Source organism: Electrophorus electricus, chromosome 2 (genome assembly GCF_013358815.1).
Source record: "Electrophorus electricus isolate fEleEle1 chromosome 2, fEleEle1.pri, whole genome shotgun sequence".
Lineage (NCBI taxonomy): Eukaryota > Metazoa > Chordata > Actinopteri > Gymnotiformes > Gymnotidae > Electrophorus > Electrophorus electricus.
In genome coordinates this window covers 14,977,419-14,996,778 of record NC_049536.1, presented here as the reverse complement: position 1 = coordinate 14,996,778, position 19,360 = coordinate 14,977,419, and the positions used below count along the sequence as shown (strand labels likewise).

At 38.3% G+C, this 19,360-nt stretch overlaps 1 protein-coding gene and 1 long non-coding RNA gene across 2 annotated transcripts in view; one reads left to right on the top strand and one right to left on the bottom strand.

The window, feature by feature from the left end:
• Nucleotides 1-1,251: 1,251 nt before the first annotated feature.
• Nucleotides 1,252-6,027, bottom strand: LOC113585502. The gene is made up of 3 exons (XR_003411515.2): nt 6,007-6,027; nt 5,794-5,844; nt 1,252-1,756 (listed from the first exon to the last, which is right to left on the bottom strand). It is a non-coding gene; the product is annotated as an uncharacterized LOC113585502 (long non-coding RNA).
• Nucleotides 6,028-14,915: 8,888 nt separating this feature from the next.
• Nucleotides 14,916-19,360, top strand: part of LOC113585496 (chemokine-like protein TAFA-2) — a 29,626-nt gene continuing 25,181 nt past the window's right edge. The window contains exon 1 of the mRNA XM_027023012.2: nt 14,916-15,361. The gene's annotated coding sequence lies outside the window, so the exon portion shown is untranslated. The remainder of the gene's footprint in view (nt 15,362-19,360) is intronic.

The following is a 19,360-nucleotide window of genomic DNA, read 5'->3' as shown; positions in this document are numbered from 1 at the left end:
GGAGATGTTTTTACCTGGGGAATCTCTGAACTAATAGTAGGTTTAGATATGATGCATCAACCAGGGTTTTCACTGCACGATGTTGAGTGGAACACAGTTTTGTGCATCAGCAACAACTCATCCGCCAACACAGCAGCATCAAGACTACTGTTCATTAAGATAGACTACTTTCTTTTTGGGGAAACAGTTCTTAAATTATTCTAGTAACACAAGCTCCTTAAGATGATCAAGCATTGTCACATGCTGAACACCACTTCTCAAATAAAACAGATTTCACCCTAGCAAACCAAAGTCTGTTTTTTCTGGCAAGTGTCTAAAATTATGTCGATAGGCCTCAGACACCAATTCATAGGCTTTCTATATTCTTGCGCTTTCCCAACAAGTTTGCACTGTAAAAACAATGACCAAAGACCCAGAGTCCAACTAAGTATGGTGGCAGTATGCTTAAATATAGAAAAATAAGTGTCCACTTCATTTTCTCTAAACCAGGAATCAGGCCAACATGTCAGTTGACATTGAAGGCAAAATTGTTGTGGTTAGGCTCACTGAAATAGTAGCTGCATGTGATGAAAAAGGAATAGGTACTGTAGAGCCAGTAAGAGCAAAGAAGCTGGCACTGGTGATAATAGCTTCTGAGGAAGGGGAACAGATTCCCCCAAACTCATGCTCAACCTCTTCAGAGTAATCTCCTATTACCCTTTACCTGCAACCCATGAACTGAGATGAGCTCTGCCTCACATTCCTGTTTCCTGATTTCCAACTATAGCTTCTTCAGCTTTATCTCTACCACAGGATCCACCCCAGGAGATTGGTAGACCCTGGATCTGTGCCTGACCCAGCCATGGAGTTGGTCACAGCCTCTGCTGTTTCTGCGCTCTGGGCCAAGTCAGTCGCAACACCCAGAGATCTGTCTCAGTTTGGCAGGATACCATATGTTACTATCTGGGCTTCCAATATGCTTTTAATCTACCTTTTAGTCAGGCACTAAAACATTAATCAAACTGCTCAATAGTTCGACAAACAGTCAGACATAATTACAAGCAGCAGCAACCACAAAACCAACCCATTCACAGGGAAAAAAAACCCACACAGACAGCCAAAACCCAAAGGAGCAAAAAATAAACAAACATGCAAAAAGGAGAGTACAAGCTCCCAATTCTCTTATGACCCTGTCTAAGTGTTGAGGCTGTGAGAGCAGTAGAATGACGTTGGTATAAATGGTAAATGATGAAGCAAGGAGAGACCACAAAAAGGAGTTAACTGCAGATATATTATACAAGTTCTATTTTATACAACTGGTATGCATTCAGGAGTGATGAAGGCCAACACAACAAAACAGCACTATGAAAGGAAAACACTAATGCTAACTCATCTACTAGAAAATAAAGACATGGTAATACACTAACTCCCTGACCAAAAATACAGATAAACAACCCCAAAACACATGGTAGCCACCCTCTACTACCAGTACATATTTACAAATGTACACCAACAGATAGCCAAAGGGACAAGGTGAGAGCACAAAGCTGATTCAGTAGGTCAAACCAGGTAATACAGCCAAACAGTTCCCCCAAACAAACACAGGGATCATATACACAAGGCAGCAAAGTATCACATGTACAACAGCAAGGGAGGTCAACAAGATTTCTTTCTGTCTTCTTCTGGAGAGGGCCTTTTATAGGACACCTCAGCATACAGTCGTTCTTCAGCAGAGAGGAATGAAGTCTGGAATGGTACTGGAGAAACTGTAATGGACCTGAAATACACACAGCATACACAACAACACACACGCTTAGGACATAGCAATGGATGTATTCTATTTCAATTGAGCAGTTGAGTTGTGTAGCAATTTATATGCAGGCTAATCAATATTGGCTGTAGTAAACTTCTCAGCAAAAATTAAATTAATATTTGTTAAAAGAAAAATATAAAATACAGGGTCAGTGTTATATAGATACAGCTCAGTGTAGCTACAGTAGTAAACAAAGGAATTCTAACTGCCATGCTGTCAAGAGAAATAAAAAAAACGGACATGCATGTCTTCTGCCTGATGACATTGCAGGTTATTCCAAATGAAGGCTTTTAATCAACTGCTTTAATTAACTTCCCTTAACCCAGATCACATGGGAATACAAGGGTACTGCTTAGGGACCCTGTGTAATGGTCTTAACTTGATCCACATTATTTTCTTCAGACTGATTCCTGGATCTTCTAAGAGAGAGCCCATATCCCTCATGGGCTGATCATTGATGTCACAGAAGTGGAGAAATCTTTTGCTTTGGGCTCCCACCTTGCAAAAGGAATCACATCTGCAACTTGGGCAATGCGGCTACTGTGGCTCTAAAACATGCAGGTAGCTGGAAGACCGAGTAACGACATGTGGAGCACAGTGCCAAAAAACTGTTCCAAGTTCTTGCACAGTAAGGTGCCTTGGCAGTGGGTCTGCAGAATTGCACTATAAGCTATATAGATCTTAATCATTAACAATAACTTCAATGAGGTCATCAGAGAGAAATATTGATATGGAGACAGAATTTCTCCAGCTGATGGGGGGCTGTATACCATTCAGTGTGTACTGGAAAGCCAGTGGTGACACGTTTTTTATTGACTGTCATCTTCATCTTCATCCTCACTTATATCTTACTTTATATACATTTTTATATAAACACAAGTTTCCAAAGCCAGTGAAAACACAACAACAATAACTACAGTTTGGTATTTGTATTTTGTATGCTGTCTGATATATGAAATTAAAACCCTATTTTTTCACTTCTGCTCAGACATTTTTGTCCATTCTACTCCCCCTCACTGTCACTACTGTCTCTCAACGTCTTCACTGTCAGATAGGATTTACCAAACATGCTGATCCTGCTCTTTTTTCTTCCATAAAACAATCATATGTGCATTTTTCTATCTAAATGTAAAAGAAAAAACCCCCATATATTTGGAGCTTCTTTTATACACAAATTCATGTGATATGTGATAACATCCAAATGCATTGTCAACAAATATACCCTTGAAAAGTACCCTTTATCTCACAGCATTGCTTTGAGGCAACAAAAAGAAAAACTGAATTTCTAAACAAGCAAAATACAAAAAAAAAAATCATAAAACCAAGCAAAAGGCTTCTCTACACTTTCATACAAACATGTAGTTTTTTTACCTACAGTTAATTTTAGATAAGATTATCAAAGCAAATAACCACACCTTCTTCTCATACCATGTGCTCCTGCAATCATGTGTCAGAAAAGGAAGCCCTGCCTTCAAATGTCTCACACACATTATTGTACTGTTCTTTGATACTTTTTGACCATTTTGTTTGGTTCCAATGTAAAAAAACAAGTACTGGACAAGGGGCTTAATCCTCTATGGCATAGTGTTGCCCTTGGGCAACAAACCACTCTTGTGGCCCTAACAGCCCACCCCCCCTTTCATTTAGTTACATTTTTTTTTAGAATGTCACAAGACATGTCTCTGACCAATAAAATACGGATTTGAAGTGGGTGTAATTTTTTCTAGGGGGGGTGGATCAGTCCTTTCAGGAAGCAAAGCTGCATGGGTTGCAGTGCCTTCAAAGTGTAAAAAAAGAAAACAATTTTTTTTTTTAACATGCTTAAATATAAATACCTTTATACAAAATATATATGCATGTGCATTTATAAAGAAGTATATTTGATTGTTTAAATACCTATTTTATTTTCATCCATATACAAAAACTGTGCTTTTTTGTGTCCTACACAACTTCGAGATATACACAGGAAGAGTTGTACAACCCCCTGAATTACCAGATGTGGGAGCAAGTTATCCTCTGCCTGGCTAAATCTATATCCAAGCACAAGATCTTCTTTGACAATTGGTTCACAAGTGTCCCTCTTGTGCTCACACTGGCTCAACAAGGAATTTACTTTACTGGTACTGTTCATAGAAACAGATTGCCAAGCAGCAACATGATAAGAGATGGAGAGCTAAATAAGTCAGGACAAGGATCTTTTCAAGAAAAAACTGCCATGGTTGAAGAAACCAACCTATATATGGAAGTAGAGTGAAGTGGCATGACAACCACTCAGTGACCCTGCTAAGTAACTATACTGGAGCACACCCAGTCACTGAAGTTGAGAGGTGGGACAGCAAGCAAAAGTCGATGATCAATGTCCCCTGCCCTGCTGTGCCCAAGGAGTATAATAAGAATATGGACATGGTGGATTTGCTGGACTCTCTGATCGCACTGTACCATATCAAAATCAGGTCCAAAAAGTGGTACCACCGGCTGGTGTTCCACTTCCTGGATACAATAACTGTGACTGCCTGGCTCTTATACAGAAGAGACTGTAGTGCCATTGGCATGGAAAAAAAGGAAGAACAAATGAGGCTCTACACATTTAAATCTTACATCACTAAAGGAATTTGCAAAAGTGGAAAAGTCTTGAGCAGAGGGCCTGCCGCAACCATTTCAGTCCCTTATGTGTGCCTGGATGCCACAGTACACTAGACAGTTATGTCTGAGAAGAAGAGAGATGCAAGGTACCAGAATGCAAAGGCACACCAAAAACCAAGTGCCAGAAATGTGCTGTCCACCTCTGTTTCACAACCACGGGTAACTGCTTCCTGACAGAATAATCTAATCAAAGTTAGCTACATCAAAAGGAGAAACACCATGTGCTTCTGTGACCATGTGTCAGAAGAGGAAGCCCTGCCTTCAAATTATGATTGATAGCGACTCACACACATAATTGGACTGTTCTTTGTTACTTTTTTCACCATTCTGATTGATTGCAATCTTAAAATAAATGTACTGGACAAGGGGCTTAAGAAAACTTTCAACGCAATGCAGTAAGTTTAAAATTCTGTGGATACATTTCTTTTTAAAGTGGATGATTAACAATACCCAGAATATCCTTTAAGAGTAAGCCAAAAAAGTGCTAGCAGCTCTATAAATATATTTTTAATATTAAAACTGCTGTAAACAGTTCACTTTATGAACACTTCACCTACACTTAGAAAAAAATTTAATGTGCTACTAGAAAGGAAACAGTTATACAGACTTAGATGATGCTCTATGCACGGGGTTAAGAAACCTTAAAGGCTAAGCACCACCTAATGGACTTCCCTGAAGATTTCACCTTATCTTAGCTATTCAAAAATGTATATGTGACATATAAAAATAAAAAATAACATAAAATAAAATGTTCCTGTCCTTAAAATGATGAATTCAAGTAAATTGACGGAAAAACCCGAAGTCGCTCCGGAAATTCCAGAAAGTTGCTGAGTGACATTACTCGTGGACAACACCGTTATGATTGACTTGAACTGCAAATTTTCCAGTCCCATTTTCCAGAATTTGATGAATCTGAAGTGACAGTGGGTGTGACGGTATATCATAACAGTGAAATGCAATAATTTAAATTTGAACCAGAGAAAGAAGAGAGCCAGAGAGCAACCAATAACCTGACCTAGTAGTCAGAACTGAGAATTCCGACTGGTAAAAAACCTTTGTTAGCCATTATACTTAAAACTGATGCTAAAAGTTAAAAAGGTACTGCTAAAAGTAATCTTGTCTATTAACAATTATTTACAGCAGGGGCGTTTGATTAGCTAGCTAGCTACTGGTTATACTTCTCGCTTTAATAGTTTGTCATCTAACTAGCTAGTTAGCAGTGCTCCCTTTTGCTAATAACCAATATCTTAGCTAGGTTAAGCCAGCTAACGCGTTTTCTTTAGTAGACCACTAATATGTGTTTTTGGTAGGTTAACCTATACACGTGTCTAGCCTTAAAATGTGTGTATTATCATTACCTTCCCTTCTGCGTGGCTGACTTCAGTGAATTTCTAGTGCTAACTTCGTACCTTGAAAAAAAAAATGAAATAAACTGACAAAGTATTAACCATCCAAGTGTTTGTAGAGATGATAGATCATTATGGGAAACATAGTTAGCTAGCTAACGAAATAATGAACATTAGAGGCTTTGCACTGAGCTATTAATTTCTAGTGCTAACTCCGTACGTTACCTAGTTAAATGCAAATGTTCAGTTATCGTTACTGTTGTGAAAGTGATCCAAGTCGAATTCAGTCATAAGATACTCCGTAATGTAACTAACGCTACGTGGAGTAGTTTGTGCCACAAAGCTTAGCCAGTCAGTTAGCTAGCTACTAACCTAGCAGGATAGCAAGACTAGTGAATGTTAGCTAATGTCAACTAAAATGGGATAAGTAATTGCACTTACCCTGTTTACATCCATGCACACAGAGGCTATTGAACACCTATCTTTAGTTTCTTTACATGCCCATATTGCCCTGCTTTCCATATCCCATAGTCATAAAAGAGCACTACGGATAACGGAGAAAACGGGTGGTCCTTTCCCATGTTCCCATGTTTAAAGTTGACAAACTTTGTCCATTTTTTGGATATTTTGGTATCTTTGAGCTATTTGTGCAGGGGGATCCCAATGTACATAGAATTATTGTAGCGCCTACAATTCAACTTCTTGAGTTGTAAAAATGTTTTCTAACTATCGATAATAACAAGATAGAAACTCAGCTTTCTTTGTGTTTATGTGTTTGACACTTTCATATTAGCTACTGCTTAGCCTTTAAAGACAAAATATCGATGGCAAACAACTTTATTCAGACATGGTTACAGACATAGTTTCTAGATGAGTTTCAACATGAGTTTTCATCAAGGAGAGTATCAATACAACCTCAACAAAGGTGTGATAAATAAGACACGATTTGTCACATGATTTAGTAGTATTTCCAAAAAATTCACAATTGTAACTTCAAATTAATAATATATCGGAACCCTACAAATAAAAGATACAAAAAGAGAATATGAAAACAGCCACCATTAATACCCCATTGTTTTTCAAATTGACAAAATTGCACACCAAATTTCTGTATTCAACCCAATCTAATCATATCATCTATATGGTCTAAAATGGTCTGCTTAATCCAGGTTAAATTGTGGCTTTAAATATATAAATTCAATAAGTGTCCCGTTGGTTATGTTTCACTTCTGTATTACCTTTCCTGTATGTGCCTAGAATATGATCAATACCTAATACAGTGCTCAAAAAATGAAGGGAACACTTAATCATCACAGTATAACACCAAATCAGTTAAACTTTGTGGACATCAGTCTGTCCAGTTAGGAAGCATATGTGACTGAATCATTTTCACCTGCTTTAGTGCAAATGAAAGTGAAAACAGGATCACTGGAGTAGCAACAGCATGACAAACCCACAAAAGGGAGTAGTTTTACAGATGGTGCCCACAGACAATTACTCTCTCCTAACCAACCTGACTGAGTCTTCTCTACAGTATTTTAGTTTTGCATTTTGCTGGTGTCTTTGTCATTAATGGTAGCATAATGGTGTCTCCCAACAGAGTCTCAAGAGTATGGAGGAGATACCAGGACATGGGCCATTACATGAGGAGAACTGGACAGAGGGGCAGCAGCCCAGCAGCAGGACTGGTATCTGATCCTTTGTGTGAGGAGGAGCACTGCTAGAGCCCTACTAAATGACCTCCAGTGGGCTACTGGTGTACATGTTTCTGACCAAACTGTCAGAAACAAACTCCACAAAGGTGGCATGAGATGTGAAAGAGCCTAGACATGCCATGTTGAAGGCTATGCTGCCTGCAACATCATCTAGCATGACCAGTTTGGTAGAGGGGCAGTAATGGCCTGGGGAGGCATATCCTTGGAGGGTCACACAAACCTCCACATGATAGCCTAAAGTACCCTGACTACAATTATGTACCTGGATGAAATCCTCAGGGCCATTGTCAGACCTAATGCAGTAGGGTGGTGCAGGACAATTCCTGGCCTCATATGACCAGAGTATGTAGGCAGTTCCTGGATGATGAAGGCATCAGACCTGAATCCAACTGAGAACCTATGGGGTGTTATGTAGCAATGCATTGGTGCCACCAAGTAGCATCACAGGAACTCAATGATGCCTTGATCCAGGACTGGGAGAAGATCGCCCAGGACACCATCCGCTATCTCTCAGGAGCAAGCACAGACATTGCTGGGAGTGCATACAGGCATGTGGGGGACATACACACTTATGAGTCATGTTATGAGTTGTCATGATGAAATTCACACAAATTGGATCAGCCTGTGACTTTTTACTTTGCTTTTTAGGGTGACTTTGAATCTTGCAATCATTACTTATTGATTATTTGAATCTTTTGTTCATTGAAATTCAATTTAAGTGACTTAAGTGTTCACTTAATTTTTTGAGCAGTGTATAATGTCAGAGGGAGCTTGTGCCAAAAGAAAATGAACACAAATAAACAAAACTGCTAATTTGTCCCGCAAGACTAACTTCCCTAAAAAAATCTCAAGACAAACATAAAAATATCTTACCTGAGCTCCCTCTTCATAGCGAGAGTTAAAACAAGGAAAAGAAACCAAAAGGGTCAGAAATGTAACACTAACTCTGACCTCTTCTTTTGCTTTCAATGTTCAAGCATGGTATAGAGGTCTAATTTCTCTTAAAGGAAGACCAACAAGTAGCGAGTTGCAGTAGTCTAGCTTTAAGATCAGAAGAGACCGCACAAGCACCTGGGTAGCTACCTGCAAGAGAAAGGGTGGAATCCTTTGTATGTTACAAAAGAGAAATCTGCAAGACCAGGTTAGATTTGAGAAATGAGTTGGGAACGACAACTGGTTGTCCAAAGTTAACATTAGCTAAACGAATAGATAACCTTACATGAAGCACCTTAGGCATAGCTAGCATATTCAGTTCTTAAAGATAATGAGATATTTAATAATCACTATTATTTTTCTATTAGTTTATTACAGGACAATGTTCACATTATTTAATTTAATGTACTTAAAGGGTTGTGTACTTACTTTTGAACATCAAAAAGCCATCTTGTTTTAACACACCGGTGTTGTTCCGTTCATGCAGTTAATGTTAAACCACCAATTCTTTGTTTGATTATCTACTTAGCTTTTAGCCCAAAAATAAAATGATTTTGTCAGGGCAATGCCAATGACAGCTGCTATCACTCCAACTGACTATGTGCTCTTTAGTTTAATGTTTAGGTGATTAAACTAAGTGTGTTATTTTATTAATCAGTTCTGTTAGGGTTTATTGGCATTACTTGTGTCCATTTTTAAGTTTAGGTGTCAAAAGTGGGATAGTGCTGTCAAGCTGGAGGCAAATGATGACTGCATCAAAAACTCAAGAGCAGAGGAAAATGCAGCCTAGGGAGTACAGTGTGCTACACCTGCCCCTTGCCTGGCAGGTCCAGCCAGCTGAGAACAGGTGGCTAGCAGGGAAGGTGGGGAGGAGTTTAGCAAAACCTGGCCAGTGTCCACCAAGAGAGGGCAGTTGGCAATGGCAGAGACACCTCTGCCTACCACAGTATAATGGTGAGGGCACTTGGGAGGCATACTCTGCACAGTTGCGATTAGCTGCTCAACACTGTGGCAGGACAGCGGCAGTTACTATGACACAAGTGTGTCTTGGGAAAGCACTCCAGGTACACATGAACTTGCTGATGGAGCAGCATGATGGCCTTGTGGCATTAACCACAGCCCTCTGGCAACATTTCAGGCAGCTAGCCAGCAGGTGGCTACTCCTGATGAGATGGAGGCTGCAAAGAGAGCAGATAGGTATGTTGGCCACAGAACTTAACAAAATGGTGTGACAGGAATATCTGGCTTTTGAGAAGCCTGCACAGGAAGAGTTAGCATTAGAACACTTCTTGAATGCTAGGTGCCGGAATAGCTGAGATGACATGTGCAACCAGCCAGCCTTCAAACAGCTACTGCTGAGACAGAGGGAGAGAGCAGAACTCATCTTTGGCACTGAGGGGGGGGAGCTATGTGGAGTCTGTCCTGGTCCAGAGAGAAAGAGAGGTGGGAAGAGCATGGCTAAGGTTCTCCTAGTAGCTGTAATTAGTTTAATGTTTAGGTTGTTAAACTGTTATTTTAAGAAGGTATTATTTTATTACTGTCATTGTGGTGTTTTCTGTTAGTTATCCCCTTTGATTTTTCCACCTTTGAGTCAGTAATTTTCTTGTTGCCTACCATTGTCATTAAAACACCTTTTGAGTATTTGACAAGCAAAATGGCATCTCATGCATATTCTTTTTCGCTAGTGCTACAATATTGTTATAAGATGCACAGAAACCCATAGCTTTTGCTCACAGCTTTATTCAACATGCCATTAACAAGTTTTTAATAATGCCTTTAATATACATGTTGTCTTTCAATGTAGGATGATGTGGCTTCAACTGCCAAAAAGTGAACAAAATTAAATAGCATTGCTTGATGGTTACTTACAGGTTGTGGTCAGCGTTGTGATGGCAATAAATTTGCCGCATAATATTGTCAAAGTTTAGAAACTGTCAAAAGTGAAATGTGCAGAGCAAACTAACAAGTTGTTCAGGATTCTGTTAAATTTGAACATTAACCATGCCCGTTGCTCCATTGTCATAGTTTTGTTCTTTGCAATACCTGCAGAACTATTGAAGTTTTGGCTGTGCAGGTCCATGAATGTGGGCTGGTGTATATATATTTTAGGGCCATAACAGTCCAGACTGTTATGTAATAGTCTAGAATTTTTTGAATTTATCTGTTTTTCTAGCATGCATTGGTTATATGGGATTTACATTTGAAGACGTTAACAACAGAGTTTAAAGTTTATAGTACGTTGGTTCCATGTACCGAACTCTCCTTATTCAACTATGCCAAGGTAAATGCAGTTTTCCATTCTATGGCACATTTAAGATCTTGAGCTACTGCATTCAGCACTAACTGAAGTTAGTTTAGGCTCTTACTTGAACTTCCCCTTAGCAATACGTTACAGTAGACTAATTTAAGCCAAGTTTTGTTTTTGTTTTTTTCCAGTTGTGCCTGGTGCAACAGAAAGGCACATTTAGCACAACATTTAGCATTCATTCAGACAGTTTGTTTCTAGCAGCTTGTTTCTAGCAGCTTTTCCAAGTAGAAGGACCTCTGTTTTGTCTGGGTTTTAGTAGGAGGAAGTTATCTGGCATTCATGCTTTTATGTCCTTTATAGGCTTCCATTCAATTAAGTTGATGCTTATCCTTTGGATATCCCTAGTTTATATATACAAATGAATGTCAACAGCATAGCAATAGATAATAATGCCAAGTTTTCAAATGGCACTACCCAGATGTAGTATGTATAGAGTAAAGAGCACAGCATAGAACCTTGACCAAGCACAGAAATGTGAGGGACACTGTATTTTAGGAATCCATGTATACATTTACAAACTGATATAGATTAGTCAGGTAGGATCTGAACCAAGAAGGGGCTTCTTTTTTTTTTAGAAGCCAACAAGGTTTTCTAGTCAAATGTTACACTTATCTTAAGCAGGACCAGAAAATAAGAGGAAAATAAAAGATCCTTTGTTATCTTCACTGCAGCTATTACTGTAATGTGATACAAACTGAAATCTTGAATGATTTTTTTTAAATGAATGTGATTCTTATGCAAATGCAAGCTTAACTGTTATACCACATGTTTCTTCAAATTCTTAGGTGTACATGGAAGATTTTTAATTGGTCTATAATTTGACAGCTCATAGGATTCAAGATTAGATTTTTTATAACAGTCTTCTACCTTAAGATTTTTTGGTATATAGACTTATGGCGTTTACTAATGTTAAATGTGGCTTTATTTCTGGCATATGTACTTAAGTAACATCATAGGAATGGGATCCAGATGGCATGTAGAATGTTTAGAGGAGGATACCTTTCTAAAGTAGAGTAAAATATTCCAGCCTCTCTGCTACAGAGCTATACTAGGCTCCGTTTGTACATCAGTTGTGTAAGGGAGCAGGTTTGTGGCGGTTTAGCAGGTGTAGCGGGAAATTCATGTCATGAACACATACTAAGAGACTTGCATGAGGAAATGGTGTGTTTATTTATAAGGTGTGGGTTAGAGAGTAGTGAAGAGGAAGTGGCGGGACCGGGAAAATGCTTGTGTGGGAAACCTTCTTTGAATGTCGTACGAAGGCGGTACTTGAACGCTGCGGGGAAGTAGAATGTAGAACTTTCCGTAGCTCAGTGGCAGGCGGGAGCTTCCTGAGGCCAGTGTGGACCAGAAAGGAACGAGCAGTTTCAGTCTGATGTGCGTCCGGCGTCGCCCGCCCAGTCTTAGTCGCAAGATGCTCTTATTCCCTTGTATCTCCAGTAGCTAATATAATGGCTAATATAATCATCACCTTCCAGCCGGAAATGATGTAGTCTGTGCGTTTGTTTTAGTCTCACTTTGTGTAGGAGTGGCGCTACAGGGGTGGCATTCATCCTCCACGAAGCACGACATCACACTGGCTTTTAAAAATATGTCTAAAAGTTAAAAATGTATTATTGAAAAGGTCCATGAAATTATTACTGCTGCACAGTGCTTGTACCTGAGATTCTGTAGCAGACTAAAATTTAGATATTTCAGATATTGTGTATTGTATATTTTAGATATTGTTTATTGTGTAATCTGGGATTATTCTTGCTGTTTTCAATCAAAGATTAAAGTTATAAAAGGCTTCCTTCCAAACATACCAGAATAATTTATTTTCAATGGTTTTCTTTAGCGTACAAGTATAGTCAGGAAGTATTATACTTCTTAGTGGTGCCACATCTAAATTAGACCAAAGACATCTTAGTATTCTGCAATATTATCAAATTTGGTGGAATTAATTAGAGAGCTAAAAGCATTTGATAAATTTGGAAGATTTACTAGCTTTACAAGTGGAGGATGCTGTGGTATGCTTGGCACTATAGTGAGATGATGACATAGAGAGGACATATTATGACTAAGATTAAGTGTAAATAACACTAGTAATGATCAGATATTACTGTAGTCTGAGGGAGAACAGCTGGGTCCAAAGTCAAAATTAAGTCAAAAGTATCATTCGCATAGTGAGCAGGCCGCATTACATTTTATGTGAAACCAAGAGTCTAGGATAGATACAACTAATTTTCTCAATGGAGCCTGTCTACATCATAATGAATATCAGAGTCTTCTAGAATTATTTTATTTATAGAAATGAACAAGAAGTTAGAAATTAGCAACAAATGCCTGTTGGAACTTAAAGTAAGGCTCTTGTGGCTAATAGATAGTAATTAGTGACTATAACTAAGAAGCTTTATCATTTGTAGATAAATCAAAGGAAGCACATTTGTAACCTGTTTTCTGATTTATGCCTAGGACATTGTTATAAATAACTGCAATGCCTCCATCTTGGCCATTTAAATGAGGGCTGTGTGTTTTATTGTACCCTATAAATCCTAATTTAAAGCCAAGTATTTTTCAGGTCTAACCACCATTTCTGTAAACACAGGGCATCAAAGTTCTAAACAGTAATCCTACAGTTTTCTGAGCACAACCTGAACATTGAGCAGTTTACTTACCAGTGATCTGCGGTAGTTTTTGTTGCAGCATTGTATTGTGATGAAGCCAGAGCATATTACTGTAGCAGACAGTGAGTCTTGTGTTTTTACCAAGTTAATACATAACTTGTTCCTCCAAAAGGATTCTCAATTCTGTTTTATATTCTTCACTTCAATCTCATAATTATTTAATTTCAAATGCTCTCTAAATCCCAAACACCCACAAACTACTGCTGTCCAGTTACCTTTGGACACCTAGTTACTCATATGTACTGGGAAGTAGCCACTGAAATTGAATAATATATAGTACACTATAGGTTGTATGCTGACTACTATATAAATGTTGCTTTTTATTGCAATATTAAGCAGCACATATGCCTTTGTTATCCAAATGCTTATACTGGCTAATGCTGTTTTAAAAGCTTACCACAGTGTAATTTTAATTGCACAAGTTTTCTCTTTTATTTTTATGTTTAATTGATAAATCTGATCCTTGTTCCTTCAGGTAAAACATGTCACCAAGTGACCTGACACACAGATGGGGGACCGACAGTCACAGGGAGCTAGGCTGAATCTCATTATAGTTGTATTCTTGCCTCAACATATTGCTTTGTTTGTCAGACTCAAGATGATATTACCATTTAGGAAGAAAGAGACCTGCAGATAATATTTTTTTAATGTCAGCATGATATTCCATCATGCCATATACTCTCGCTGCTTTACTAGAAACATATTGTAGGTGTACCCAGTTCATACCACATGTATTTGTGTTAGCCATCGTCTAGCTTTTCATCATGTGAGGATGGTGCACCACCCAAATAATATCCAGCGAGATCTGTAGTTAAAAACTGACCAGTGATGAAGAGAATAGAGGGCTGTCTATCACCAATGCACCTATTTTTTTAAATGCACCTATTTTTTTACGGAGTGGGTGAACTGAATTTGACCACAGGATGGCGCCATGTATACAAATTTGTGCCTGGAGAGGTCCATACCCTGTTATGCTTACCTAAAGGAAAGGTTAGGATAAAATCCATTTATGCTTCATAAGAAAATTATATGGTATTTAAAAATCTTCATAATCTTTTAAACACTTTTAATAGACATGTAACAGATTATGCATTAATTATAATCATAAAGACATACATTTTGGCACCATTGTTAAGATGACATGGTTATCATTGTATCTTAATGGATTTTTTAAAACTATACCTATCACCTTTAACTATAACTTCAATTATGTATAAGGCGTTAGTCTTCTGCCTACCATATGGATTATGATGACAAATCAAAGCATTTTTACTAGATAATGAGGATGATGATGATGATGATGATGATAATGATTATTATTACTATTATTATTAGTAGTAGTATATTGTAATTATTATTCATGTTATTGTTGTTGCTTGATCATAATATTAACTGATCAAAAATCGGGGGTGATGAGTGGTCTTATTATCTAAGAGGAGGGATGTGAAACTACGGGGTGTAATATATATAGCCAGAAGTTAAACTTGATCCGAGTGAAGGCAATGTGTGGTGTAACGCTCTGGAGAATGGGGCGTTCGCACGCAAGTATTTAGCCTCCGACTGAGCAGATTATAATTATGAGATTTTTGACTCCAATAGCAATGTGCCACTAGTTTAAAGTTCTCGTTTCTCCCTGCGTCAAATTCAGAGTTGCTTGGTTGGTTGGTTGGTTTTCTTTCTAGTACGCTTACTTTAGCCTACATATTAGTCGTGCGAACATCAAGTGGAATTTATTCGTGTTCAGTCTGCACGTTTGTGCTGTCCTAGGACGTCTGGATAAAACGAATGTTCGGACGGAGATCGTCATCTCAACACAATAATGCAACTCTGACCGATCTGATGCGATCAGACTATGCTGATTTCGCAGCCGAAAACTGGCCGAGTGTTGGTCGACCAGATGGATTAGGCGACGGAGCGCCCCGCTGAAAGCCAAGGAGCGCACGTGAGCGGCGCAGCAGGTATGAATTAGCCTCATGCACCTGAGCTCTAACATCATCAGAAATTGCCAGGATACATATAACTTGGCAAAGTTTAGGAATGTTAATCCCTAATTTAAATCCAGTATCATTGTTAGCGATTAGTTGTAGGCGTTTACCTTCAGCTTTGCTCACAGGCACAAGAAAGATTGTTGTATCTTCAAGGGAATGAGCCTAGACATTTTTGGTGTTGGATTTAAAGCTACTTATGATTAAACTACGACCAAACCTCTTAGAATGGTTTCCAGAATCCTTAAATATTGTAACTTGGTGTGTTGATCTGGTTCCTCAAAATGCTACAAATCCCAAATACACCCAGAGTCAGAACAGTTCCTTTGCGTTTAAATAGCTGCCTCCAGAAATCGTTAAGATCCCATACTCAATCGTGTATTACGACTTACCACACTCAAACTGTTTTTCTGTTGTTTGTGGAAGTGAAATTTGACATTTAACACTTTTATTACTTTGGAAGTTAAAAATAAACACAAACACACAAGGAGATGTATGTTTAATTGGGCATACAGTACATACTCTGTAAATACTCAGATGAGTATATAATGTTATCTGAAGCTATAAAAAGCTCTATTAATGTAATTTGTTGCATTAACATATGTCCTGTTTTTTAAGAGCTGAGCTGTTTTGACCAATTGACCAACAGTTGTTTTGATTGACCTTCCCTTAATTTAGATGTAGAACTGTAGTAATTAATTACTGCAAGGTTCCCAGTTAAATCAATAGTTAGGACACAAAATCTAAAAAATATTTACTGTTTGTAACTAAAATATAAACATGTAAACTGCATTTCATGCCCAGATGAAACAGGAGTGGCAGGTGATTCTAAAAACTAACTTTCTGGGGCCCATTTCCTAGAAGCATCATAGTCTTAAAATCACCTTAAATAAGAGAGTGTTCAGTGTAACACTCATTCTACCATTTAATTATGGTCTTTATGTTATGATGTTTTCAGGAAGTGTATCATTGGTAAATAAATGCCCACAGCAGAGCTTCATTGGACATGGAGCACACGACACTTCCAAGGCAGCATGCATTTGCATAGTAGACACTGTGCACTGTGTACCATGCATAGTAGACACTGTACTGTAAATGCAGTGGTGCAGTTGTAGCGTTGGAATAGTCAGAATCTAATTTACAGCCAAATCTACTAGTATAATTGTTTTACAAATCTTTTCTTCCATTACATAACATGCTGCCCCAGACCAATATGTTTTCTGGACATGTAATATCACGGTGTTTTATGCCTATTGCACCCTCTGTTTATAATATATCCTTTAAACAGAACTATTACTAGTAGGCCAATACCGTTCAGAGATGATAGAATGTTTCACCTTTTTCTTTAGCTGGGTTTACATTTGTTGACAACAAAAACATTTTATACAAACAACTCTGTATATCTTTTGTGCACAGTTGCTCTGTGAAATTGACCAGTTTCATAGTATAAAGCTATCTGCCTTTGGACTAGCCCTTCAGGCCTTCATTGTGCAGCCTGGTGACTTTTAAAAAACACGCACACTTATGTAGTACTGTCTGGTGGCTGTACCTGGTGTCTTTCCAAACAAGTAGTCATAGATGTCAGATGCAGCCAGAGATCAAACATAATTAGGCTCCCAATTAGTTGGCAACATGATTAAAACCATTCACACTGCAGTTTACTACCTTGTGCTAGTCAGTGAAGTTTGCATAGAATGCTGTTTTATTGTGCGCTTTAGTGGAGCCCCATGTGAGAAGATAATGGTAAACCTCACCACGTCTGTAGTTATTTGTTTAGCTAGAAGACTGCATAATTTCACCATGCCCCTCCCTGTTTTCAGCTTCCATTGCAGTGATATCACTATCCATCCAAATAATACAGCTGCTTATAACTTAGCTGGCTGTAACTCAGCTGTCCGAAAGATGTACATGAATTTTGATTGGTGCAAAGTTTACCTCTATATATGCATAGATAATATTATCTATGCATATATATATATATATATATATATATATATATATATATATATATATATCACCATGTAAATCAGAAGTAAACATGTTAATATGAAATAAAAATTCTGCAAATAATATGTTTCTTCATCAACATAAACCTAAGATAAGTGCAGCTATTGCTTATGATGTTGTCTTTAGTTTAAACAGCAAGATGGTACTGAGTAACTACACTGCTCTCAGCTCGGTAACCATGGCTAAGAGCTGAATGGTCGTACCAATGAGCATGTAATACATCTGACAATGTCTGAAAACCTCTACCTGGTACATGAGGACAGGACACTCTAATTACAGTGCATCAGTGTTTCTCAATCTGGTATAGAGGGTGGATTACAGGAGCTGTCATTATGAAGCTGTTTTAACACATTAGGTATTTCCTGCTTCACCCCAGGCAAAGGATTGTCAATAGCTTAAGAAGAATTTGCACTTGACGTTCTGATTTCTCGGCTCTTTGGTATTCTTTATTTTGAAGGGACCAGTGAAGATTTGTTGGTTTTGCACTAATTATGCTGTCAATGCTAGTGTAACCTCAGGGTTTAAGGAGAACGAATGTCTACCCTCATTTGAGTTGTCATTTAGTCTAATGTATGATCATTTACACTGGAATGATCCACATAAATCAATGCAGTTGTTTTCTTTAAACATTTGAGGTAAAATTAACAAATTGGTCAATTTTTAAAATATTTTAAAAAGGAGGGTGCTAAATGTTGAATTTAGATGAAGATTCACAAAATGCCAGGAAATAGAACCACTGCTTTTTTCACCTCCCTTAATCACAGGGTCACAGGGGAACTAGTTCAACAGTTCATTCATCAAAGGCCAAAGAAGACCAAAGTAAATACTCCAGGCAATGCAAAATGCTATTGTTTTTCTTCCTCTAATTCCCATTCTCTTGCACATTAAGAATTCCTGCAGCGCAGTGATATTGGACTATTTTAATTCAGATATTATGCTGGGGCCTCAAAACCCAAGGACTACCGAGGCTCTTTTATTTCCCCTTACAACTATGTCGCACTGGTGTTCTTTAGTCTTTAACACTCCTGATGATATTCACTGTCGGAATGATGAAGTGAATGGTGCATGCTGGCATTAAGCTTGGGCATGCTGCAGCAGTAGGGACATAATGAATAGTATGAGACAGCCTTAACTTGCTTCCACTGGGCAGTGCAGCCAATTATCCACCAATGCTTGTCTTATTCTTCATGTGTGGCACAGAGAATCACTCTAGTCCTGCCTTAGGTATCAGCTCTCAGTTTAATGAAGACCCATATTAATCAGAAAGCAGGGGGTTTTGCTTTGGGGTAAAGATGTGGTGGAGAGAACATCGATTGTTTGACCCTATACACCTGATCAAAATCATAAAGTTTCTGTGGGTGCACTGGAATTGTGTTAACTAAACATTTCTGGGTTTGGTTATATTGGTGCATTACATTACAACAGTCTATGCTGGAGGACACCAACTGGACTCCAGCACAAAATTTAATGAGAAACTCTATATCAACATTTTCCATTTCCTCTACATTTTGACAGGCACCAGAGATGCTCTGCACAAGTGTGGTCCTTCATATTTTAACATATATTTTCATGTATTATGCAAATTCGTGACTGGGTAGATGGGTTTTAGATCACAATGGAAAAAAAGAAAGAAAAAATAAAACAAATCATGCACATTCTCCATCAACCATCTAAGTTGGAGCTGTTATAGTACCTTTCGTGTCGTTGACAAAACCACTGCCATTAGTTTTGCCGTGCTCTGCTACATTTCCATATCCCTCCACACAGTGCCTATCTGTCTGCAAGAATGGGGAAAGTTGGGGATTAATTCAGCCTAATCCTTCATTTTTCTATGGGCTTTAATTACTTACTGTGGCCCCTGACATCCAGAGAATGGGAGAAGCAGTGACTTGACTCTCTATTGAGGGATGTGCTTTCCCAAAGTGTGTGTGCATGCATGTGTGCGTAAACATAGAAGCATGGAGA